The following is a 26,035-nucleotide window of genomic DNA, read 5'->3' as shown; positions in this document are numbered from 1 at the left end:
GCAAAAGAGGAATGACAGGGTGCTTTAACACCTATGTTAAGGTTGTCAGATATCTGTTGTTAAACACTGACTTATTTCGAAAGGTATTTATTATTTTTTTATTGTTAGTCCTGTTGTTATGTTGCTCCCCAATAAAAGGTTTATTTTGTAAATGTGAAGGTGAGTTTGCTCAACAGTCTGTGCCCCAATGGTGAATCTTTAAAGAAATCACATGAATGTCATAGTTAAATATTTCATTAAAGAATAATAAAAACGTTGGAATATTGTATGTCATGAAAAAAATAAATAAAGTCATAGAATAAAAGGTTTTCTTTTTTAAAAAAAAATATATTTAAAACGTAATATAGAATGCCATGTCATATTTTAACATATTTCTCCATATTATAGCATAGGATTTTTGGTCATTTTTTCAACATGCTATAATTTGGTGTTTTGGGCCGTTTTTGCAACATTCTGTGTTATAGTGTGTCTCGGCATGCTATCTTATGCAGTTTTCAGCTGTTTTGGGGGCATGTCATTGTTTTGAATTTTTGCCATGCTATAGACTTGCTTTTTTGGTCATTTTTTCCACACGCCATATCATGGCGATTCTGGCCATTTTTGCAACATTCCATGCTATTGCGTGTCTTGGCATTCTATTTTATACAGTTTTCAGCTGCTTAAAGGTGTTTTTCGGGCATATGATTTTTTGACTCTTTGCCATGGCTATTTTGGTGTTTTTAGATGTTCTTGCAACATTATATGCTATGGCATGTCTCTGCAAATTATTTTATGCTGTTTTGAGGTGTTTTCAGTTGTTTTTGGGAAATGTCATATTTTGCCATTTTTAGCCATACTATAGCCTTGCCTTTTCAGCCATTTTTTCAACATGCATTATTATGGGTCTTTTGGCAATTTTTAAGAAATTCTTTGCTATGGCGTGTCTTGGCGGTTTATTTTATGCTTTTTTGAGGTGTTTTAAGCTTTATTTGGGACATGACATATTTTGACATTTTTAGCCATACTATAGCCTTGCCTTTCCCGTCATTTTTTCATCATGCAGTATTATGTTGTTTTTTAGTATTTTTGAGAAATTCTTTGCTATAACATGTCTTGGCATGTATATTTATGCCGTTTTGAGGTGTTTTCAGCTGTTCTTGGGACATGTCATATTTTGACATTTTTCACCATACTATAGCCTTACCTTGTTGGTTGATTTTCAACATGCATTACTTTGGTGTTTTTGGTTATTTTTGAGAAATTCTTTACTATAGCATGTCTTGGAGACTTATTTTATGCTGTTTTGAGGTTTTTCAGCTGTTTTTGGGAAATGCCATATTTTGACATTTTTAGCCATACTATAGCCTTGCCTTTCCGGTCATTTTTTCAACATGCAGTATTATGGTGTTTTTGGCTATTTTTGAGAAATTCTTTACTATAGCATGTCTTGGGAGCTCATTTTATGCTACTTAGGTGTTTTCAGCTTTGTTTTTGACTCATCATATTTTGCCATTTTTAGCCATACTATAGCCTTGCCTTTTTTGGTCAGTTTTTCAACATGCATTATTATTGTATTTTTGGCTATTATTTAGACATTCTTTTCTATGGCATGTTGTGGCGGATCATTTAATGCTAATTTTAGGTGTTTTCAGCTTTTTTTCTGACTCATCATATTTTGATATTTTTAGCCATACCATAGCCTTGCCTTTTCAGTCATTTTTTTCAGCATTCAGTATCATGTTTTTTTGGCTATTTTTGAGAAATTCTTTGCTATGGTGTGTCTTGGCATGTTTATTTATGCTGTTTTGAGGTGTTTTCAGCTGTTTTTCCGACTCGTCATATTTGGACATTTTTCGCCATACTATAGCCTTACCTTGTTGGTTGATTTTCAACATGCGTTACTTTGGTGTTTTTGGTTACTTTTTGAGAAATTCTTTGCTATGGCATGTTGTGGCGGGTCATTTTATGCTAATTTTAGGTGTTTTCAGCTGTTTTTAGGACATGTCATATTTTGACATTTTTAGCCATACTATAGCCTTGCCTTTCCTCCGGTCATTTTTCAACATGCAGTATTATGGTGCTTTTGTGTTATTTTGGAGAAATTCATTGCTATGGCTTGTCTTGGCGAGGATTATTTTATGCTAATTTTAGGTGTTTCAGCTTTTTTTTGACATGTCATATTTTGACATTTTTAGCCATACTATAGCCTTGCCTTTTTTGGGTCAATTTTTTCAACATGCATTATTATGGTGTTTTTGGCTATTATTTAGAGAAATTCATTTGCTATGGCTTGTGGAGGCGGATTATTTTATTCCAATTTTAGGTGTTTTCAGCTGTTTTTTGGGAAATGCCATATATTTTGCCACATTTTTTGCCATACTATAGCCTTGCCTTTCCAGTCATTTTTTCAACATGCATTATATTGTGTTTTTGGCTATTTTTAGACATTTTTGCTATGGCATGTGGAGGCGGATTATTTATATTCCAATTTAATGTTTTTTTCAGCTGTTTTTGGGAAATGCCATATTTTTACATTTTTAGCCATACTATAGCCTTGCCTTGGTCATTTTTTTCATACTTAGCCTATCATTTTTTCAACATGCAGTATTATTTTTTAGGCCGTTTTTGCAGCATTCTATGCTATAGCGTGTCTTGGCACGTATTTTTGTAGTTTTGAGGTGTGTTTTCACAGCTGTTTTTGAGACATGTCAATTTCACAATTTTCGCCATACTATAGCCTTGCCTTTTCGGTCATTTTTTCAACAAGCATTATTATGGTGTTTTAGGCCGTTTTTGCAGCATTCTATGCTATAGCGTGTCTTGGCACGCTATTTTATGCTAATTTTAGGTGTTTTCAGCTGTTTTTGGGACATGCCATAATTTGCCATTTTTAGCCATACTATAGCCTTGCCTTTCCAGTCATTTTTTTCAGCATTCAGTATTATTGTGTTTTTGGCTATTTTTGAGAAATTCTTTACTATAGCATGTCTTGGGGGCTCATTTTATGCTAATCTTAGGTGTTTTCAGCTTTTTTTTGACATCATAGGTCTCTGACTCATCATATTTTTTTTTTTTTCAGCTTTTTTCTGACTCATTCATTTTTGCCATTTTTTTTTCAGCCATACTATAGCCTTGCCATTTTTAGCCAGTCATTTTTTTTCAGCATGCATTTTTATTTTTATGGTTTTTTCTTGGCTATTTTTGAGAAAAGCGTTGCTATGGTGTGTCTTTGCACTCTATTTTATGATGTTTTGAGGTGTTTTAGCTGTTTTTGGGAAATGCCATATTTTGCCATTTTTAGCCATACTATAGCCTTGCCTTTCCGGTCATTTTTTCAACATGCAGTATTATGTGTTTTTGAGTATTTTTGGAGAAATTAATTGCTATAGCATGTCTGGGTGTTTTTTTTTTTATACTGTTCTGAGGTGTTTTCAGCTTTTTTGGGACTTGACATAATTTGACATTTTTAGCTATACTATAGTGTTGCGTTTCTGGTCATTTTTTTTAACATGCAGTATTATGGTGTTTTTGGGCTATTTTAGAGAAATTATTTGCTATAGCGTGTCTTGGCAGCTTATTTTACGTTGTTTTGAGAAGTTTCCAGCTGTTTTTGGGACAGGTCACATTTTGACATTTTTAGCCATACTATAGCCTTGCCTTTTCGGCTATTTTTTAAAAATGCATTAATATGATGGTTTTGGCTTTTTTTTGAGAAAAATTGACACGTCTTTGGCACACTATTTTATGCTGTTTTGTGACAGGAGTGAGTCTTTATTTTTTGGACCACAGTAGCAGAGAGACGGACACCGTAGGATCATAAAAAAAAAAAGATTTAATGTTCTGGTAGTTCGGTCAGTAGAACAGACTGGTAATTAACAAAATCTCAAAAAAATGTGAAAAACACAAAATGGTGGTGGCTGGAGACGGTCTGACCACGATGTAGCTGGCGAAGAGTTGGAGAATCTCTGGCAAGCACACTGGAGACTGGAACAAAAAGCTGGCTGGCAGAAAACGCAGCGAGGCACACTCTACAAAAATCACAAAAAGAGACGAGAGATTAACAATAGAGAACATCAAAAACTTACAAGAAAAATTCAACACTATTGACAACTCAGGAAAGCACGACTGAACAGAACGGAATTATCTGGCAGAGTGGTGAAGTGAAGACCAGATTTATATGCAGACACTGATTGCAGATAAAGTGGGACTCAGGTGTGCATCGGTGCAGCCGGGAGAATGGAAAGTGGGTCACCCACGTCTCCAAGCCACACACACACTGAAAGTAAAAAAATAAAAAGGGAGGGGGGAGAGAGTGCATGAGAACAGAAGAATAAACAACAACAAAAACATCCACAAAACCCCAAACCATGACATTTGGTGATTTTTTTCAACATAAATTTCAAGGGTTTTTTGCTTGTTTTTGCAGCATTCTTTGCTATAGCGCTTCTTGGCACTTTTTTATGTTGTTTTGAGGTGTTTTCAGCTGTTTTTGAGACATGTCAATTTTGACATTTTTTAGCCATACTATAGCCTTACTTACTCTGTCATTTTTTCAGCATGTAATATTATGGTGTTTTTGGGCTTTTTGTGAGAAGTTCTTTGCAATGGCATGTCTTGGCAGCTTATTTTATGGTGTTTTGAGGTTTTCAGCTGTTTTTGGGCTAAAAATGTCAAAATATGACATGTTCCAAAAACAGCTGAAAACACTTCAAAAACATCATGAAATGGTACCCCAAGACACATCATAGCACAGAATTTCTGAAAAATAGCTAAGAACACCATAATGATGCATGTCTACATGTTTTTTTGCAAAAATGACCGTAAAGGCCAGGATAAAATATGGCTAAAAATGTCAAAATATTACATGTCTCAGAAACATAAAAAACACTGCAAAACAGCATAAAATAGCATGCCAAAACTTTCTATTGCGTAGAATGTTTCAAAACGGGCCCAAAACATCCAAAATAATGCATGTTGAAAAAATAACTGAAAAGGAAAGGCTATAGTAAGGCTGAAAATGTCAAAATTGACTTGTCTTTAAAACAGCTCAAATCACCTCAAAACAGCATAAAACAGCGAGCCAAGACACGATGTAGCATTGGACGTTGCAAAAATGGCCAAAAAATCTGAAATAATGCATGTTGAAAAAAATGACCGAAAAGGCAAGGCGAAAATTGTCAAAATTGACATGTCTCAAAAACAGCTGGAAAAAACCTCAAAACAGCATAAAAATAACATGCCAAGACACGCTATAGCATAGAATGCTGCAAAAACGGCCTAAAACACCATAATAATGCAGTTGAAAAAATCACCAAAAAGGCAAAAAAATGGTCAAAATTGAATGTCTCAAAATGGCACAAAATACCATTTTTAACCTACTCTGAAAACACATAAAATACCATGCTAAACTATAGTAGGGCGAAAAATGTCAAAATTGACACGTCTCAAAATCACCTGAAAACACCTCAAAACAGCATTTTCTGGTATAGCAGCATAACACCATACCATGCCAAGAACACCATAATAATGCATGTTGAAAAAATGACCGAAAAGGCAAGGCTATAGTAATGGTCCTAAAAATGACACATAAAAACAGCTGAAAACACCTGCATGTTGCGTGCCAAGACCGAAAAGGCAAAAACCGGCCAAAAACACCATAATAATAATGCATGTTGAAAAAATGACCGAAAATTGCAAGGCTATAGTATGGCTCAAAAATGTCAAAATTGACATGTCCAAAAAAAACAGCCAAAAACCATGCATAAATGACAAAAAAAAAATAAGTAATGGCATGTTGAAAAAATGACCAAAAAGCATGTCGGGCTAAAACACCACAAAAATGCATGTTGCATAAAAAAAAACGCCAACACGTGCCAAAAGGCAAGGCTATAGTATGGCGAAAAATGTCAAAATTGACATGTCTCAAAAACAGCTGAAACCTCAAAACAGCATAAAAACATGCCAAGACACGCTAGCATAGAATGCTGCAAAAACGGCCAAAACACCATAAAAATGCATGTTGAAAAAAATGACCGAAAAGGCAAGGCTATAGTATGGCGAAAATGTCAAAATTGACATGTCTCAAAAAACAGCTGAAAACACCTCAAAACAAAAAATAGCATGCTGACATGCATAAAAAATGCCTCAAAAATGGCAAAAACACCATAATAATGCATGTTGAAAAATACCAAAAAGGCAAGGCTATAGTATGGCGAAAAATTGTCAAAATTGACATGTCTCAAAAACAGCTGAAAACCTCAAAACAGCATAAAATAGCATGCCAAGACACGCTATAGCATAGAATGCTGCAAAAACGGCCCAAAACACCATAATAATGCATGCTGAAAAAAATGACCGAAAAGGCAAGGCTATAGTATGGCGAAAAATGTCAAAATTGACATGTCTCAAAAACAGCTGGAAAACCTCAAAACAGCATAAAATAGCATGCCAAGACACGCCATAGCATAGAATGCTGCAAAAATGGCCTAAAACACCATAATAATGCATGTTGAAAAAATGACCGAAAAGGCAAGGCTATAGTATGGCGAAAAATGTCAAAATTGACATGTCTCAAAAACAGCTGAAAACACCTCAAAAACAGCATAAAATAGCATGCCAAGACACGCTATAGCATAGAATGCTGCAAAAAAACGGCCTAAAACACCATAATAATGCATGTTGAAAAAATGACACCAAAAAGGCAAGGCTATAGTATGGCGAAAAATGTCAAAATTGACATGTCTCAAAAACAGCTGAAAAACACCTCAAAACAGCATAAAATAGCATGCCAAGACACACGCTATAGCATAGAATGTTGCAAAAACGGCCTAAAACACCATAATAATGCATGTTGAAAAAATGACCGAAAAGGCAAGGCTATAGTATGGCGAAAAATGTCAAAATTGACATGTCTCAAAAACAGCTGAAAACACCTCAAAACAGCATAAAAATAGCATGCCAAGACACGCCATATAGCAAAGAATGTTGCAAAAAAACGGCAAAAACACCACATAATAATGCATGTTGAAAAAATGACCGAAAAGGCAAGGCTATAGTATGGCGAAAAATGTCAAAATTTGACATGTCTCAAAAACAGCTGAAAACACCTCAAAACAGCATAAAAATAGCGTGCCAAAACACGCTATAGCATAGAATGTTGCAAAAATGGCCAAAAACACCATAATAATGCATGTTGAAAAAATGACCGAAAAAAGGCAAGGCTATAGTATGGCAAAAAATGTCAAAATTGACATGTCTCAAAAACAGCTGAAAAAACACCTCAAAACAGCATAAAATAGCATGCCAACACGCTATAATAGCATAGAAATGTTGCAAAAAACATGGCCAAAACACACCATAATAATGCATGTTGAAAAAAAAATGACCGAAAAGGCAAGGCTATAGTATGGCAAAAATGTCAAAATTGACATGTCTCAAAAACAGCTGAAAACACCTCAAAACAGCATAAAAATAGCATGCCAAGACACGCCATAGCATAGAATGTTGCAAAAAACGGCCAAAAAAACACCATAATAATGCATGTTGAAAAAATGACCGAAAAGGCAAGGCTATAGTATGGCGAAAAAAATGTCAAAATTGACATGTCTCAAAAACAGCTGAAAACACCTCAAAACAGCATAAAAAGCGTGCCAAGACACGCCATAGCAAAGAATGTTGCAAAAAAGGCCAAAACACCATAATAATGCATGTTGAAAAAATGACCGAAAAGGCAAGGCTATAGTATGGCAAAAATGTCAAAATTGACATGTCTCAAAAACAGCTGAAAACACCTCAAAACAGCATAAAATAGCGTGCCAAGACACGCCATAGCATAGAATGTTGCAAAAAAAAACGGCCAAAAACACACCATAATAATGCATGTTGAAAAAATGACCGAAAAGGCAAGGCTATAGTATGGCAAAAATGTCAAAATTGACATGTCTCAAAAACAGCTGAAAACACCTCAAAACAGCATAAAATAGCGTGCCAAGACACGCCATAGCATAGAATGTTGCAAAAAAAACGGCCAAAAACACCATAATAATGCATGTTGAAAAAATGACCAAAAAGGCAAGGCTATAGTATGGCAAAAATGTCAAAATTGACATGTCTCAAAAACAGCTGAAAACACCTCAAAACAGCATAAAATAGCGTGCCAAGACACGCCATAGCATAGAATGTTGCAAAAAAATGGCCAAAAAACACCATAATAATGCATGTTGAAAAAAAAATGACCAAAAAGGCAAGGCTATAGTATGGCAAAAATGTCAAAATTGACATGTCTCAAAAACAGCTGAAAACACCCCAAAACAGCATAAAATAGCATGCCAAGACACGCCATAGCAAGAATGTTGCAAAAAACGGCCTAAAACACCATAATAATGCATGTTGAAAAAATGACCGAAAAGGCAAGGCTATAGTATGGCAAAAATGTCAAAATTGACATGTCTCAAAAAACAGCTGAAAACACCTCAAAACAGCATAAAATAGCGTGCCAAACACGCCATAGCATAGAATGTTGCAAAAAACGGCCAAAAAACACATAATAATGCATGTTGAAAAAATGACCAAAAAGGCAAGGCTATAGTATGGCAAAAATGTCAAAATTGACATGTCTCAAAAACAGCTGAAAAACACCTCAAAACAGCAAAAAAGCGTGCATGCCAAGACACATGCCATAGCAAAGAATGTTGCAAAAACGCCCAAAACACCATAATAATGCATGTTGAAAAAATGACCGAAAAAGCAAGGCTATAGTATGGCAAAAATGTCAAAAATATGACATGTCTCAAAAAAAACAGCTGAAAACACCTCAAAACATAAAATAGCGTGCCAAGACACACGCCATAGCATAGAATGCTGCAAAAAAAATGGCCAAAAACACCATAATAATGCATGTTGAAAAAAATGACCGAAAAGCAAGGCTATAGTATGGCAAAAATGTCAAAATATGACATGTCTCAAAAACAGCTGAAAACACCTCAAAACAGCATAAAATAGCGTGCCAAGACACGCCATAGCATAGAATGTTGCAAAAAACGGCCAAAAACACCATAAAAAATGCATGTTGAAAAAATGACCAAAAAAGGCAAGGCTATAGTATGGCAAAAAATGTCAAAATTGACATGTCTCAAAAACCTGAAAACACCTCAAAACAGCATAAAATAGCGTGCCAAGACACGCCATAGCATAGAATGTTGCAAAAAAACGGCCAAAAACACCACCAATAAATGCATGTTGAAAAAATGACCGAAAAGGCAAGGCTATAGTATGGCAAAAATGTCAAAATTGACATGTCTCAAAAACAGCTGAAAAACACCTCAAAACAGCATAAAATAGCGTGCCAAGACACGCCATAGCATAGAATGTTGCAAAAAATGGCCAAAAACACCATAATAATGCATGTTGAAAAAATGACCGAAAAAAGCAAGGCTATAGTATGGCAAAAAATGTCAAAATTGACATGTCTCAAAAACAGCTGAAAACACCTCAAAACAGCATAAAATAGCGTGCCAAGACACGCCATAGCATAGAATGTTGCAAAAAAACGGCCAAAAACCAAAATAATGCATGTTGAAAAAATGACCGAAAAGGCAAGGCTATAGTATGGCAAAAATGTCAAAAATGACATGTCTCAAAAACAGCTGAAAACACCTCAAAACAGCATAAAAAAAGCGTGCCAAGACACGCCATAGCATAGAATGTTGCAAAAACGGCCAAAAACACATAAATAATGCATGTTGAAAAAATGACCGAAAAAAGCAAGGCTATAGTATGGCAAAAAATGTCAAAATTGACATGTCTCAAAAACAGCTGAAAACACCTCAAAACAGCATAAAATAGCGTGCCAAGACACGCCATAGCATAGAATGTTGCAAAAAACGGCCAAAACACCATAAATAATGTTGAAAAAAAAATGACCGAAAAGGCAAGGCTATAGTATGGCAAAAATGTCAAAATTGACATGTCTCAAAAACAGCTGAAAAACACCAAAACAGCATAAAATAGCGTGCCAAGACACGCCATAGCATAGAATGCAAAAAATGGCCAAAAACACCATAAATATGCATGTTGAAAAAATGACCGAAAAGGCAAGGCTATAGTATGGCAAAAATGTCAAAATTGACATGTCTCAAAAAAGCTGAAAACACCTCAAAACAGCATAAAATAGCGTGCAAAGACACGCCATAGCATAGAATGTTGCAAAAAATGGCCAAAAACGGCAAACCATAATAATGCATGTTGAAAAAAAATGACCGAAAAAGGCAAGGCTATAGTATGGCAAAAATGTCAAAATTGACATGTCTCAAAAACAGCTGAAAACACCTCAAAACAGCATAAAATAGCGTGCCAAGACACGCCATAGCATAGAAAGAATGTTGCAAAAAAAATAGCCAAAAACACCATAATAATGCATGTTGAAAAAATGACCGAAAAAAGCAAGGCTATAGTATGGCAAAAAATGTCAAAATTGACATGTCTCAAAAACAGCTGAAAACACCTCAAAACAGCATAAAAAAAGCGTGCCAAGACACGCCCATAGCATAGAATGTTGCAAAAAAAAACCCAAAAACACCATAATAATGCATGTTGAAAAAATGACCGAAAAGGCAAGGCTATAGTATGGCAAAAATGTCAAAATTGACATGTCTCAAAAAACAGCTGAAAACACCTCAAAACAGCATAAAATAGCGTGCCAAGACACCTTATAGCATAGAATGTTGCAAAAACGGCCAAAAACACATAATAATGCATGTTGAAAAAATGACCAAAAAGGCAAGGCTATAGTATGGCAAAAATGTCAAAATTGACATGTCTCAAAAACAGCTGAAAACACCTCAAAACAGCATAAAATAGCGTGCCAAGACACACGCCATAGCATAGAATGTTGCAAAAAAAATGTGGCCAAAAAACACCATAATAATGCATGTTGAAAAAATGACCGAAAAGGCAAGGCTATAGTATGGCAAAAAAAATGTCAAAATTGACATGTCTCAAAAACAGCTGAAAACACCTCAAAACAGCATAAAATAGCGTGCCAAAGACACGCCATAGCATAAGAATGTTGCAAAAAAACGGCCAAAAACACCATAATAATGCATGTTGAAAAAATGACCGAAAAAGGCAAGGCTATAGTATGGCAAAAAATGTCAAAATTGACATGTCTCAAAAACAGCTGAAAACACCTCAAAACAGCATAAATAGCGTGCCAAGACACGCCATAGCATAGAATGTTGCAAAAAACGGCCAAAACACCATAAAATGCATGTTGAAAAAAAATGACCGAAAAGGCAAGGCTATAGTATGGCAAAAATGTCAAAATTGACATGTCTCAAAAAACAGCTGAAAAACACCTCAAAACAGCATAAAAAATAGCGTGCCAAGACACGCCATAGCATAGAATGTTGCAAAAAACGGCCAAAAAACACCATAATAATGCATGTTGAAAAAATGACCGAAAAGGCAAGGCTATAGTATGGCAAAAATGTCAAAATTGACATGTCTCAAAAACAGCTGAAAACACCTCAAAACAGCATAAAATAGCGTGCCAAGACACGCCATAGCATAGAATGTTGCAAAAAAAACCAAAAACACCATAATAATGCATGTTGAAAAAAAATGACCGAAAAAAGGCAAGGCTATAGTATGGCAAAAATGTCAAAATTGACATGTCTCAAAAAAACAGCTGAAAACACCTCCAAACAGCATAAAATAGCGTGCCAACACGCCATAGCATAAGCAAAGAATGTTGCAAAAACGGCCAAAAACACCATAAAAATATGCATGTTGAAAAAAAATGACCGAAAAGGCAAGGCTATAGTATGGCAAAAATGTCAAAATTGACATGTCTCAAAAACAGCTGAAAACACCTCAAAAAACAGCATAAAATAGCGCCAAGACACGCCATAGCATAGAATGTTGCAAAAAAAGCCAAAAAAAAACACCATAATAATGCATGTTGAAAAAATGACCGAAAAAGGCAAGGCTATAGTATGGCAAAAAAATGTCAAAATTGACATGTCTCAAAAAAAAGCTGAAAACACCTCAAAACAGCATAAAATAGCGTGCCAAGACACGCCATAGCATAGAATGTTGCAAAAATGGCCAAAAACACCATAATAATGCATGTTGAAAAAAAAAATGACCGAAAAGGCAAGGCTATAGTATGGCAAAAAATGTCAAAATTGACATGTCTCAAAAACAGCTGAAAACACCTCAAAACAGCATAAAATAGCGTGCCAAGACACGCCATAGCAAAGAATGTTGCAAAAAACGGCCAAAACACCATAATAATGCATGTTGAAAAAATGACCAAAAAGGCAAGGCTATAGTATGGCAAAAATGTCAAAATTGACATGTCTCAAAAAAACAGCTGAAAAAAACCTCAAAACAGCATAAAATAGCGTGCCAAGACACGCCATAGCAAGAATGTTGCAAAAAAAAACGCCAAAAACACCATAAAAAATGCATGTTGAAAAAAATGACCAAAAAAAGGCAAGGCTATAGTATGGCAAAAATGTCAAAATTGACATGTCTCAAAAACAGCTGAAAACACCTCAAAACAGCATAAAAAAGCGTGCCAAGACACGCCATATAGCAAGAATGTTGCAAAAAAACCAAAAACACCATAAAAAATGCATGTTGAAAAAAATGACCGAAAAAGGCAAGGCTATAGTATGGCAAATGTCAAAATTGACATGTCTCAAAAACAGCTGAAAAACACCTCAAAACAGCATAAAATAGCGTGCCAAGACACGCCATAGCATAGAATGTTGCAAAAAAACGGCCAAAAACACCATAATAATAATGCATGTTGAAAAAATGACCGAAAAGGCAAGGCTATAGTATGGCAAAAATGTCAAAATTGACATGTCTCAAAAACAGCTGAAAAACACCTCAAAAACAGCATAAAATAGCGTGCCAAGACACGCCATAGCATAGAATGTTGCAAAAAAAAAAAAAAAAACACCATAATAATGCATGTTGAAAAAACCCAAAAAGGCAAGGCTATAGTATGGCAAAAATGTCAAAATTGACATGTCTCAAAAACAGCTGAAAACACCTCAAAACAGCATAAAAATAGCGTGCCAAGACACGCCATAGCATAGAATGTTGCAAAAACGGCCAAAAACACCATAATAATGCATGTTGAAAAAATGACCAAAAAGGAAGGCTATAGTATGGCAAAAATGTCAAAATATGACATGTCCAAAAACAGCTGAAAACACCTCAAAACAGCATAAAATAGCGTGCCAAGACACGCCATAGCAAAGAATGTTGCAAAAACGGCCAAAAACACCATAAAAATGCATGTTGAAAAAATGACCAAAAAGCAAGGCTATAGTATGGCAAAAAATGTCAAAATATGACATGTCTCAAAAACAGCTGAAAAACACCTCAAAACAGCATAAAATAGCGTGCCAAGACACGCCATAGCATAGAATGTTGCAAAAAAAGCCAAAAACACCATAATAATGCATGTTGAAAAAATGACCGAAAAAAAGGCAAGGCTATAGTATGGCAAAAATGTCAAAATTGACATGTCTCAAAAACAGCTGAAAACACCTCAAAACAGCATAAAAATAGCGTGCCAAGACACGCCATAGCATAGAATGTTGCAAAAAATGGCCAAAAACACCATAATAATGCATGTTGAAAAAATGACCAAAAAGGCAAGGCTATAGTATGGCAAAAATGTCAAAATTGACATGTCTCAAAAACAGCTGAAAACACCTCAAAACAGCATAAAATAGCGTGCCAAGACACGCCATAGCATAGAATGTTGCAAAAAAAAAGGCCAAAAACACCATAATAATGCATGTTGAAAAAATGACCGAAAAAAGGCAAGGCTATAGTATGGCAAAAATGTCAAAATTGACATGTCTCAAAAACAGCTGAAAAACACCTCAAAACAGCATAAAATAGCGCCAAGACACGCCATAGCATAGAAATGTTGCAAAAACGCCAAAAAACACCATAATAATGCATGTTGAAAAAATGACCGAAAAGGCAAGGCTATAGTATGGCAAAAATGTCAAAATTGACATGTCTCAAAAAAAACAGCTGAAAACACCTCAAAACAGCATAAAATAGCGTGCCAAGACACGCCATAGCATAGAATGTTGCAAAAACGGCCAAAAAACACCATAAAATGCATGTTGAAAAAAATGACCAAAAAAGGCAAGGCTATAGTATGGCAAAAATGTCAAAATTGACATGTCTCAAAAAACAGCTGAAAAACACCTCAAAACAGCATAAAATAGCGTGCCAAGACACGCCATAGCATAGAATGTTGCAAAAAAAGGCCAAAAAACACCATAATAATGCATGTTGAAAAAATGACCAAAAAAGGCAAGGCTATAGTATGGCAAAAATGTCAAAATTGACATGTCCCAAAAACAGCTGAAAACACCTCAAAACAGCATAAAATAGCGTGCCAAGACACGCCATAGCATAGAATGTTGCAAAAAAACGGCCAAAAAACACCATAATAATGCATGTTGAAAAAATGACCCAAAAAAAGGCAAGGCTATAGTATGGCAAAAAATGTCAAAATTGACATGTCTCAAAAACAGCTGAAAACACCTCAAAACAGCATAAAATAGCGTGCCAAGACACGCCATAGCATAGAATGTTGCAAAAAACGGCCAAAAAACACCATAAATAATGCATGTTGAAAAAATGACCGAAAAGGCAAGGCTATAGTATGGCAAAAATGTCAAAATTGACATGTCTCAAAAACAGCTGAAAACACCTCAAAAACAGCATAAAATAGCGTGCCAAGACACGCCATAGCATAGAATGTTGCAAAAACGGCCAAAAAAACACCATAATAATGCATGTTGAAAAAATGACCCAAAAAGGCAAGGCTATAGTATGGCAAAAATGTCAAAATTGACATGTCTCAAAAACAGCTGAAAAAACACCTCAAAACAGCATAAAATAGCGTGCCAAGACACGCCATAGCATAGAATGTTGCAAAAAAACGGCCAAAAACACCATAATAATGCATGTTGAAAAAATGACCGAAAAGGCAAGGCTATAGTATGGCAAAAAAATGTCAAAATTGACATGTCTCAAAAACAGCTGAAAACACCTCAAAACAGCATAAAATAGCGTGCAAGACACGCCATAGCATAGAATGTTGCAAAAAAAATGGCCAAAAAACACCAAAAACACCAAAAGCATGTTGAAAAAATGACCGAAAAGGCAAGGCTATAGTATGGCAAAAATGTCAAAAAATGACATGTCTCAAAAACAGCTGAAAACACACTCAAAACAGCATAAAATAGCGTGCCAAGACACGCCATAGCATAGAAATGTTGCAAAAAAAAATGGCCAAAAACACCATAAAAATGCATGTTGAAAAAATGACCCAAAAAGGCAAGGCTATAGTATGGCAAAAAATGTCAAAATTGACATGTCTCAAAAACAGCTGAAAACACCTCAAAACAGCATATAAAATAGCGTGCCAAGACACGCCATAGCATAGAATGTGCAAAAAATGGCAAAAAAACACCATAAAAATGCATGTTGAAAAAATGACCGAAAAGGCAAGGCTATAGTATGGCAAAAATGTCAAAATTGACATGTCTCAAAAACAGCTGAAAAACACCTCAAAACAGCATAAAAATAGCGTGCCAAGACACGCCATAGCATAGAATGTTGCAAAAATGCCAAAAACACCAATAAATAATGTTTGAAAAAATGACCGAAAAAGGCAAGGCTATAGTATGGCAAAAATGTCAAAATTGACATGTCTCAAAAACAGCTGAAAACACCTCAAAACAGCATAAAATAGCGTGCCAAGACACGCCATAGCATAGAATGTTGCAAAAAAACGGCCAAAAACACCATAATAATGCATGTTGAAAAAAAACCAAAAAAGGCAAGGCTATAGTATGGCAAAAATGTCAAAATTGACATGTCTCAAAAACAGCTGAAAACACCTCAAAACAGCATAAAATAGCGTGCCAAGACACGCCATAGCATAGAATGTTGCAAAAAAAACGGCCTAAAAACACCATAATAATGCATGTTGAAAAAAAATGACCGAAAAAGGCAAGGCTATAGTATGGCAAAAATGTCAAAATTGACATGTCTCAAAAACAGCTGAAAACACCTCAAAACAGCATAAAATAGCGTGCCAAGACACACGCCATAGCATAGAATGTTGCAAAAACGGCCAAAAACACCATAATAATGCATGTTGAAAAAATGACCGAAAAGGCAAGGCTATAGTATGGCAAAAATGTCAAAATTGACATGTCTCAAAAACAGCTGAAAACACCTCAAAACAGCATAAAATAGCGTGCCAAGACACACCATAGCATAGAATGTTTTGCAAAAAAACGCCAAAAACCATAATAATGCATGTTGAAAAAAAAATGACCGAAAAGGCAAGGCTATAGTATGGCAAAAATGTCAAAATTGACATGTCCCAAAAACAGCTGAAAACACCTCAAAAACAGCATAAAATAGCGTGCCAAGACACGCCATAGCATAGAATGTTGCAAAAAAAACGGCCAAAAACACCATAATAATGCATGTTGAAAAAATGACCGAAAAGGCAAGGCTATAGTATGGCAAAAATGTCAAAATTGACATGTCTCAAAAAACAGCTGAAAACACCTCAAAACAGCATAAAAATATGCATGCCAGACACGCCATAGCATAGAATGTTGCAAAAAAAACGGCCAAAAAACACCATAATAATGCATGTTGAAAAAATGACCAAAAAGGCAAGGCTATAGTATGGCAAAAAATGTCAAAATTGACATGTCTCAAAAACAGCTGAAAACACCTCAAAACAGCATAAAATAGCGTGCCAAGACACGCCATAGCATAGAATGTTGCAAAAAATGGCCAAAAACACATAATAATGCATGTTGAAAAAATGACCGAAAAAGGCAAGGCTATAGTATGGCAAAAAATGTCAAAATTGACATGTCTCAAAAACAGCTGAAAACACCTCAAAACAGCATAAAATAGCGTGCCAAGACACGCCATAGCATAGAATGCAAAAAAAAACGGCCAAAAACACCATAATAATGCATGTTGAAAAAATGACCGAAAAGGCAAGGCTATAGTATGGCAAAAATGTCAAAATTGACATGTCTCAAAAAAAAGCTGAAACACCTCAAAACAGCATAAAATAGCGTGCCAACACACATAGCAAAGAATGTTGCAAAAACGGCCAAAAAACACCATAATAATGCATGTTGAAAAAAATGACCGAAAAGGCAAGGCTATAGTATGGCAAAAAATGTCAAAATTGACATGTCTCAAAAAAACAGCTGAAAACACCTCAAAACAGCATAAAATAGCGTGCCAAGACACGCCATAGCATAGAATGTTGCAAAAAAAAAGGCCAAAAACACCATAATAATGCATGTTGAAAAAAAATGACCGAAAAAGGCAAGGCTATAGTATGGCAAAAAATGTCAAAAATTGACATGTCTCAAAAACAGCTGAAAACACCTCAAAACAGCATAAAATAGCGTGCCAAACACGCCATAGCATAGAATGTTGCAAAAAAAAAACGGCCAAAAACACCATAATAATGCATGTTGAAAAAATGACCGAAAAAGGCAAGGCTATAGTATGGCAAAAATGTCAAAATTGAGTGTCTCAAAAACAGCTGAAAACACCTCAAAACAGCATAAAAATAGCGTGCCAAGACACGCCATAGCAAAGAATGTTGCAAAAAAAAACCCCAAAACCATAATAATGCATGTTGAAAAAAATGACCAAAAAGGCAAGGCTATAGTATGGCAAAAAAATGTCAAAATTGACATGTCTCAAAAACAGCTGAAAAACACCTCAAAACAGCATAAAATAGCGTGCCAAGACACGCCATAGCATAGAATGTTGCAAAAAATGGCCAAAAACACCAATAAATGCATGTTGAAAAAATGACCGAAAAGGCAAGGCTATAGTATGGCAAAAAATGTCAAAATTGACATGTCTCAAAAACAGCTGAAAACACCTCAAAACAGCATAAAATAGCGTGCCAAGACACGCCATAGCATAGAATGTTGCAAAAAAGGCCAAAAACACCATAATAATGCATGTTGAAAAAATGACCGAAAAGGCAAGGCTATAGTATGGCAAAAAAATTCAAAATTGACATGTCTCAAAAACAGCTGAAAACACCTCAAAACAGCATAAAATAGCGCAAAGACACATGCCAAGACACGCCAAAAGCATATAGCATAGAATGCTGCAAAAACGGCCCAAAAACACCATAATAATGCATGTTGAAAAAATGACCAAAAAGGCAAGGCTATAGTATGGTAAATGGCAAAAAATGTCAAAAATGACATGTCTCAAAAAAAAAACAGCTGAAAACACCTCAAAACAGCATAAAATAGCATGCCAAGACACGCCATAGCATAGAAGAATGCTGCAAAAACGGCCAAAAACACCATAATAATGCATGTTGAAAAAATGACCGAAAAAGGCAAGGCTATAGTATGGCAAAAAATGTCAAAAAATTGACATGTCTCAAAAAACAGCTGAAAACACCTCAAAAAAACAGCATTAAAATAGCGTGCCAAGACACGACACGCCATAGCATAGAATGTTGCAAAAAAACGGCCAAAAACACACCATAAAAATGCATGTTGATGTTGAAAAATGACCCGAAAAGGCAAGGCTATAGTATGGCAAAAATGTCAAAATTGACATGTCTCAAAAACAGCTGAAAAAAAACCTCAAAACAGCATAAAAAGCGTGCCAAGACACGCCATAGCAATAGAATTTGCAAAAAAACGGCCAAAAACACCATAATAATGCATGTTGAAAAAAATGACCAAAAAAGGCAAGGCTATAGTATGGCAAAAAATGTCAAAATTGACATGTCTCAAAAACAGCTGAAAACACCTCAAAACAGCATAAAATATAGCATGCCAAGACACGCCATAGCATAGCATAGCAAAGAATGCTGCAAAAAAATGCCAAAAACACCATAATAATGCATGTTGAAAAAAAAAATGACCGAAAAAGGCAAGGCTATAGTATGGCAAAAAATGTCAAAATTGACACGTCTCAAAAACAGCTGAAAACACCTCAAAACAGCATAAAATAACCATGCCAAGACACGCCATAGAAGAATGTTGCAAAAAAATGGCCCAAAACACCATAAATAATGCATGTTGAAAAAATGACCAAAAAGGCAAGGCTATAGTATGGCAAAAATGTCAAAATAAAATGACATGTCTCAAAAACAGCTGAAAACACCTCAAAACAGCATAAAATAGCGTGCCAAGACACGCCATAGCATAGAATGTTGCAAAAATGGCCAAAAACACCATAATAATGCATGTTGAAAAAAAAATGACCGAAAAGGCAAGGCTATAGTATGGCAAAAAATGTCAAAATTGACATGTCTCAAAAACAGCTGAAAACACCTCAAAACAGCATAAAATAGCGTGCCAAGACACGCCATAGCATAGAATGTTGCAAAAATGGCCAAAAACACACCATAATGCATGTTGAAAAAAATGACCGAAAAGGCAAGGCTATAGTATGGCAAAAAAAAATGTCAAAATTGACATGTCTCAAAAACAGCTGAAAACACCTCAAAACAGCATAAAATAGTGCCAAGACGCCATAGCATAGAATGTTGCAAAAAAAACGGCCAAAAACACCACCATAATAATGCATGTTGAAAAAAAATGACCGAAAAAGGCAAGGCTATAGTATGGCAAAAATGTCAAAATTGACATGTCTCAAAAACAGCTGAAAACACCTCAAAACAGCATAAAATAGCGTGCCAAGACACGCCATAGCATAGAATGTTGCAAAAAAACGGCCAAAAACCATAATAATGCATGTTGAAAAAATGACCGAAAAGGCAAGGCTATAGTATGGCAAAAATGTGTCAAAATTGACATGTCTCTCAAAAAAACAGCTGAAAACACCTCAAAACACAGCATATAAAATAGCGTGCCAAGACACGCCATAGCATAGAATTGCAAAAAAAAACGGCCAAAAAACACCATAATAATGCATGTTGAAAAAATGACCAAAAAGGCAAGGCTATAGTATGGCAAAAAATGTCAAAATTGACATGTCTCAAAAAACAGCTGAAAACACCTCAAAACAGCATAAAATAGCGTGCCAAGACACGCTATAGCATAGAGAATGTTGCAAAAAAAAACGGCCAAAAACACACAATAATAATGCATGTTGAAAAAATGACCAAAAAGGCAAGGCTATAGTATGGCAAAAATGTCAAAATATGACATGTCTCAAAAAACAGCTGAAAACACCTCAAAACAGCATAAAATAGCGTGCCAAGACACGCCATAGCATAGAATGTTGCAAAAACGGCCAAAACACCATAATAATGCATGTTGAAAAAATGACCGAAAAGGCAAGGCTATAGTATGGCAAAAATGTCAAAATTGACACATGTCTCAAAAACAGCTGAAAACACCTCAAAACAGCATAAAATAGCGTGCCAAGACGTGCAAGACGCGCATAGCATAGAATTTTGCAAAAACGGCCAAAAACACCATAATAATGCATGTTGAAAAAATGACCAAAAAGCAAGGGCTATAGTATGGCAAAAATGTCAAAATTGACATGTCTCAAAAACAGCTGAAAACACCTCAAAACAGCATATAAAATAGCGTGCCAAGACACGCCATAGCATAGAATGTTGCAAAAACGGCCAAAAACACCAATAATGCATGTTGAAAAAAAACCCGAAAAAAGGCAAGGCTATAGTATGGCAAAAATGTCAAAATTGACACATCTCAAAAACAGCTGAAAACACCTCAAAACAGCAGCATAAAATAGCGTGCCAAGACACGTATAGCATAGAATGTTGCAAAAAAATGGCCCAAAAACACACCATAATAAATGCATGTTGAAAAAATGACCGAAAAGGCAAGGCTATAGTATGCAAAAATGTCAAAATTGACATGTCTCAAAAACAGCTGAAAAACACCTCAAAACAGCATAAAATAGCGTGCCAAGACACCATAGCATAGAATGTTGCAAAAACGGCCAAAAACACCATAATAATGCATGTTGAAAAAATGACCCAAAAGGCAAGGCTATAGTATGGCAAAAAATGTCAAAATGACATGTCTCAAAAACAGCTGAAAACACCTCAAAACAGCATAAAATAGCGTGCCAAGACACGCCATAGCATAGAATGTTGCAAAAAAAACGGCCAAAAACACCATAATAATGCATGTTGAAAAAATGACCGAAAAGGCAAGGCAAGGCTATAGTATGGCAAAAATGTCAAAATTGACATGTCTCAAAAACAGCTGAAAACACCTCAAAACAGCATAAAAAATAGCGTGCCAAGACACGCCATAGCATAGAATGTTGCAAAAAAACCCAAAAACACCAAAATAATGCATGTTGAAAAAATGACCGAAAAGGCAAGGCTATAGTATGGCAAAAATGTCAAAATTGACATGTCTCAAAAAAAAAGCTGAAAACACCTCAAAACAGCATAAAATAGCATGCCAAGACACACCATAGCATAGAATGTTGCAAAAAAACGGCCAAAAACACATAATAATGCATGTTGAAAAAATGACCAAAAAGGCAAGCTATAGTATGGCAAAAATGTCAAAATTGACATGTCTCAAAAACAGCTGAAAACACCTCAAAACAGCATAAAATAGCGTGCCAAGACACGCGCTATAGCATAGAATGTTGCAAAAAAACGGCCAAAAACACCATAATAATGCATGTTGAAAAAAAAAATGACCAAAAAGGCAAGGCTATAGTATGGCAAAAATGTCAAAATTGACATGTCTCAAAAACAGCTGAAAACACCTCAAAACAGCATAAAATAGCGTGCCAAGACACGCTATAGCATAGAATGTTGCAAAAACGGCCAAAAACACATAATAATGCATGTTGAAAAAATGACCAAAAAAGGCAAGGCTATAGTATGGCAAAAATGTCAAAATTGACATGTCTCAAAAACAGCTGAAAACACCTCAAAACAGCATAAAATAGCATGCCAAGACACGCCATAGCATAGAATGTTGCAAAAAAAACGGCCAAAAACACCATAAAATGCATGTTGAAAAAATGACCCAAAAAGGCAAGGCTATAGTATGGCAAAAATGTCAAAATTGACATGTCTCAAAAACAGCTGAAAACACCTCAAAACAGCATAAAATAGCATGTGCCAAGACACGCCATAGCATAGAATGTGCAAAAATGGCCAAAAAACACACCATAATAATGCATGTTGAAAAAATGACCGAAAAAGGCAAGGCTATAGTATGGCAAAAAATGTCAAAATTGACATGTCTCAAAAACAGCTGAAAACACCTCAAAACAGCATAAAAAGCGTGCCAAAACACGCCATATAGCAAAAAATGTTTTGCAAAAAACGCCAAAAACACCATAAAATAATGCATGTTGAAAAAATGACCAAAAAGGCAAGGCTATAGTATGGCAAAAATGTCAAAATTGACATGTCTCAAAAAACACTGAAAAAACACCTCAAAACAGCATAAAATAGCGTGCCAAGACACGCCATAGCAAGAAATGTTGCAAAAAACAGCCAAAAACACCATAATAATGCATGTTGAAAAAATGACCAAAAAGGCAAGGCTATAGTATGGCAAAAATGTCAAAATTGACATGTCTCAAAAACAGCTGAAAAACACCTCAAAACAGCATAAAATAGCATGCCAAGACACGCCATAGCATAGAATGCTGCAAAAAACGGCCCAAAAACACCATAAATAATGCATGTTGAAAAAATGACCGAAAAAAGGCAAGGCTATAGTATGGCAAAAATGTCAAAATTGACATGTCTCAAAAACAGCTGAAAAAACCTCAAAACAGCATAAAATAGCATGCCAAGACACCTATAGCATAGAATGTTGCAAAAACGGCCAAAAACACCAAATAATGCATGTTGAAAAAAATGACCAAAAAGGCAAGGCTATAGTATGGCAAAAATGTCAAAATTGACATGTCTCAAAAACAGCTGAAAACACCTCAAAACAGCATAAAAAATAGCGTGCCAAGACACGCTATAGCATAGAATGTTGCAAAAACGGCCAAAAACACCATAATAATGCATGTTGAAAAAAATCACCAAAAAGGCAAGGCTATAGTATGGCAAAAAAATGTCAAAATTGACATGTCTCAAAAAACAGCTGAAAACACCTCAAAACAGCATAAAAATAGCATGCCAAGACACGCTATAGCATAGAAATGTTGCAAAAAACGGCCAAAAAACCATAATAATGCATGTTGAAAAAAATGACCAAAAAGGCAAGGCTATAGTATGGCGAAAATGTCAAAATTGACATGTCTCAAAAACAGCTGAAAACACCTCAAAACAGCATAAAAAAAGCATGCCAAGACACGCGATAGCATAGAATGTTGCAAAAACAAAAACACCATAATTTTTTGAAAAAATGACCGAAAAAGGCAAGGCTATAGTATGGCGAAAAATGTCAAAATGACATGTCTCAAAAACAGCTGAAAAACACACCTCAAAACAGCATAAAATAGCGTGCCAAGACACGCTAAAGCAAAGAATGTTGCAAAAATGACCAAAAAACCATAATAATGCATGTTGAAAAAATGACCAAAAAGGCAAGGCTATAGTATGGCAAAAAAATCCAAAATTGACACGTCTCAAAAACAACTGAAAACACCTAAAAACAGCATAAAATAGCGTGTCCAGACACGTTATGCAAAGAATGTTGCAAAAAAACGGCCAAAAACACCATAATAATGCATGTTGAAAAAATGACCGAAAAGGCAAGGCTATAGTATGGCGAAAAATGTCAAAATTGACATGTCTCAAAAACAGCTGAAAACACCTCAAAACAGCATAAAATAGCATGCCAAGACACGCTATAGCATAGAATGTTGCAAAAACGGCCAAAAACACCATAATAATGCATGTTGAAAAAATCACCAAAAAGGCAAGGCTATAGTAGTATGGCGAAAAATGTCAAAATTGACATGTCTCAAAAACAGCTGAAAAACACCTCAAAACAGCATAAAATAGCGTGCCAAGACACGCTATAGCATAGAATGTTGCAAAAAAACGGCCTAAAACACCATAATAATGCATGTTGAAAAAATGACCGAAAAGGCAAGGCTATAGTATGCGAAAAATGTCAAAATTGACACGTCTCAAAAACACTGAAAACACCTCAAAACAGCATAAAATAGCATGCCAAGACACGCTATAGCATAGAATGCTGCAAAAAAAAACGGCCAAAAACACCATAATAATGCATGTTGAAAAAATGACCGAAAAGGCAAGGCTATAGTATGGCGAAAAATGTCAAAATTGACATGTCTCAAAAACACCTGAAAACACCTCAAAACAGCATAAAATAGCATGCCAAGACACGCTATAGCATAGAATGCTGCAAAAAACGGCCTAAAACACCATAATAATGCATGTTGAAAAAATCACCAAAAAGGCAAGGCTATAGTATGGCGAAAAATTGTCAAAATTGACATGTCTCAAAAACAGCTGGAAAAACCTCAAAACAGCATAAAATAGCGTGCCAAGACACGCGATAGCATAGAATGCTGCAAAAAACGGCCCAAAACACCATAATAATGCAGGTTGAAAAAAAATGACCGAAAAGGCAAGGCTATAGTATGGCGAAAAAATTGTCAAAATTGACATGTCTCAAAAACAGCTGGAAAAACCTCAAAACAGCATAAAATAACATGCCAAGACACGCGATAGCATAGAATGCTGCAAAAAAAAACGGCATTTTTTAAAAAATGACCGAAAAGGAGAGGCTATAGTATGGCGAAAAACGTGTCAAAAATGACATGTTTCAAAAACAGCTGAAAGCACCTCAGAAAAGCATAAAATAGCATGCCAAGACACGCTAAAGCAAAGAATGTTGCAAAAAATGACCAAAAACACCATAATAATGCATGTTTAAAAAATAACCAAAAAGGCAAGGCTATAGTATGGCGAAAAATGTCAAAATTGACACGTCTCAAAAACAACTGGAAACACCTAAAAACAGCATAAAATAGCGTGTCCAGACACGTTATATGGCAAAGAATGTTGCAAAAACGGCCAAAAACACCATAATAATCATGTTGAAAAAATGACCGAAAAGGCAAGCCTGTAGTATAGCGAAAAATGTCAAAATTGACATGTCTCAAAAACAGCTGGAAAAACCTCAAAACAGCATAAAATAGCATGCCAAGACACGCTATAGCATACAATGCTGCAAAAAAAACGGCCTAAAACACCATAATAATGCATGTTGAAAAAATGACAGAAAAGGCAAGGCTATTGTATGGGTAAAAATGTCAAAACTGACACGTTTCAAAAAGCAGCTGACAACACCTTAAAACATCATTAAATATGGTGCAAAGACAGGTTATAGTACAGAATGTTGCAAAAATGGCAAAAAAAACACCAAAATAAATAAATAAATAAAAAATAAATCTTGAAAACATGACCGAAAAGGAGAGGCTATAGTATGGCTAAAAATGTCAAAATTGACATGTCTGAAAAACAGCTGAAAACACTCAAAACAACATAAAATAGCGTGCCAAGACATGTTATGGCAAAGAATGTTGCAAAAACGGTCAAGGAATCTAAAATAAAGCATGTTGAAAAAATGACCAAAAAGGCAAGGCTATAGTATATGGCTAAAAATGTCAAAATTGACCTGTCTCAAAAACAGGTGAAAACTGTGGTGTTTTGTGTGTTTTTGTGACTGTGATTGCTTGGGACTGTTTGTGTGTATGCTTGGGTTGTCTGTTCTGTCCTTCTGTGTTGTAGGGGCTGGGCGTGGCTTCCGTGTGCTGGAGCGTTGGGCACACTCTCTCACCTGCGCCTCATCTGCAGTCATCTCCTCACAGTTTAAATACTCCGGCTTCACCTCTCCCCGGCGCCAGATAATTGCCAACTTCACAAGTGGTAGATCGGCCGTCTCAGTTTGAGATTCTCTTTGTGCCTTTTTAATTCTCTCTCGTGTTTTTTTGGATTTTTGCGCATTGTGCCTTTTGTGTTTTCTCCAGGGCTTCTCGTCTCTGAGCTCCAGCACCTCACCACCCA

At 35.6% G+C, this 26,035-nt stretch overlaps 1 protein-coding gene across 1 annotated transcript in view; it reads left to right on the top strand.

The window, feature by feature from the left end:
- Window positions 1-26,035, top strand: part of rtn2b (reticulon 2b) — a 34,301-nt gene extending 8,266 nt beyond the window's left edge. Inside the window, exons 8-9 of the transcript XR_006106469.1 lie at window positions 25,760-25,897; window positions 25,999-26,035. The gene's annotated coding sequence lies outside the window, so the exon portion shown is untranslated. The remainder of the gene's footprint in view (window positions 1-25,759; window positions 25,898-25,998) is intronic.

The sequence above is a fragment of the Plectropomus leopardus genome, chromosome 13 (assembly GCF_008729295.1).
Source record: "Plectropomus leopardus isolate mb chromosome 13, YSFRI_Pleo_2.0, whole genome shotgun sequence".
Classification (NCBI taxonomy): Eukaryota; Metazoa; Chordata; class Actinopteri; order Perciformes; family Serranidae; genus Plectropomus; species Plectropomus leopardus.
The sequence above is the reverse complement of the archived record's forward strand: the minus strand, read 5'-3'. Positions and strand labels throughout refer to the sequence as shown.